Below are 1979 nucleotides of genomic sequence, written 5' to 3' on the forward strand. Positions count from 1 at the left end.
ACCCTTTTTAATTAGAAATGTATGTTCAGTTTCAGTAAATCCCACTCCCCATTGTTAATGAGATCAGAAACCATCACGGGCATTTAATCAGCTTGTTGAATGGATTTCCCTCAAAAAAAAAAAAAAATGTTTGTTGAATGGATGATATGATGCGATACCTTGATAGCATTAAAACCCACCGGTCTTTTGCCCACATCAATATAATGACCCTTACCCACTAGATTATGGCTTTGTTAATTGTGTATGGGTTGTTAATTGTGTCAAGGCACTAAAATTAATAATTGTGGTTTGCATTATGGATGCCTTATTTTAACTGCCATTTTTTTAGTGAAAAGCTGAAGGACACCGTCTTTTTTTTTTTCCTTCTTTTGGTTACAATATACAACTAAGATATGTCAAGAAAAATTAAGGTGAAAAGAATGAATCTTTAATCTTTCCTTTATGATTTGGTGCAAACAATATTTAATTACTTTCCTAACAATGTTTGGAAATATGCTAATTCAATTTATTCACAACAATTGACCATGCAGCACAACCAGCTCTAGACCGGGGTATCAAAAAACGAATTGCAGTAGGGACAGCTAGGGGTTACTGTACGTTCATGAGTAATGTGATTCTAAGATGATACACATGGATGTTAAGGCAGCTAAAATCCTGCTGCAAGATTGTTGTGAGGCCACTGTCGGATATTTTGGTTTGGAAAAGCTATTGGACCACCGGGTTTCACACGTCACTACACCTGTTCAGGGCACCGTGGGTCATATAGCTCCAGAATACCAATCTATTGGACAATTTTCAAAAAAAAACAGATGTCTATTGGACAAGTTAGAGGGCACTATATTTTGGAAAAGCAGCAAACTAGAAAAGAGTTATGTTAGATTGGGTAAGAAAATTTAACACAAGGAAAATAGTATAGTATGTTTTTAAAAAAATTGATTTTCCTCTAAATTTTGGCTGTATTTGCAGGTGAAAAAGATTCACCAAGAAAAGAAGCTAGAGATTATGGCAGACAAGGACTTGATGAATGAGTATGATAGGATTGAGCTTGATGAAATAGTCCTAGTAGCTCTTCTATGTACTCAATTCCTCCCTAACCAGAGACCAAAGATGTCAAAAGTGGTAAGGATACTTGTGGGAGACAGTCTTGCAGAGAAATGGGAAGCTTCTTAAAGAGTTGATTCCACAAGGAGCAGAGGCAATGAGTTCTCCTCATCAGAACGGTACTCTCACCTAGATGATAGTCCTTTTCCAATCAGAGAACTACTATATATATATACAGAGTATTTTGCATAGTGCTAGATATCGGGTTAATTTAACAAGATCATGGTATCAATCAATCTGGTTTTCTTGACCATCATTGTACTGCATGTTTTGGGGTTTTTCAGGTCCCTCGGGAGAGTTATAGCTCCAAGACTGGAAACAGACGCATTTACCTGCAAAATAACGGAGACTCCGGGTGGTTGGAGCTCTACCTCCGACAATCAAGTTAGAATGTGTACGGAGAATGTAAAAAGGTGCAAAAAAGGTAAAAGTGAGATCTTCTCGAATTCCGAAATCAAGTGTTTTTGTAATAAATGAACGTGCCCTAAAATGGGGGAAATCTCCCTATTATAGGATCCTCGGGATTTGTGCCCTTGATTAAGTCTCGGAAACCTAAGACTATTGGGTTGTGCCGCATTGCGGCTTTCTCGTAATTTGGGCCCTGAAGACCGTCTTTTCTCTAGTCATTAGGAGCGCCATGTGTCGAATAGAGATTGGTCCACTTTGGACCTATCCTGGGCTTACACGTGTTGCCTATTGATTGGGCCACGTGGCATGGGTAATTTTTACCCAAAACACTGCATATTAAAATAAATAGAATAAGAAGAAATTAGTTGCATATAATTGAATAATTGTAGGATGTGGATTAGAAACCTTTTTTGATACTTTTAGTGCGTGTTTGAGTTAATCTTACGATTCATAGATCATACATTTCAATT

General features: G+C 37.4%; 1 pseudogene; it reads left to right on the forward strand.

Moving 5' to 3' along the window:
• The first annotated feature begins 630 nt into the window (after positions 1–630).
• LOC145584005 (protein CLAVATA3 INSENSITIVE RECEPTOR KINASE 5 pseudogene) lies at positions 631–1170 on the forward strand (annotated as a pseudogene).
• The last annotated feature ends 809 nt before the right edge of the window (positions 1171–1979 follow it).

The sequence above is a fragment of the Chenopodium album genome, chromosome 16 (assembly GCF_948465745.1).
Source record: "Chenopodium album chromosome 16, dcCheAlbu1.1, whole genome shotgun sequence".
Taxonomy (NCBI): domain Eukaryota; kingdom Viridiplantae; phylum Streptophyta; class Magnoliopsida; order Caryophyllales; family Amaranthaceae; genus Chenopodium; species Chenopodium album.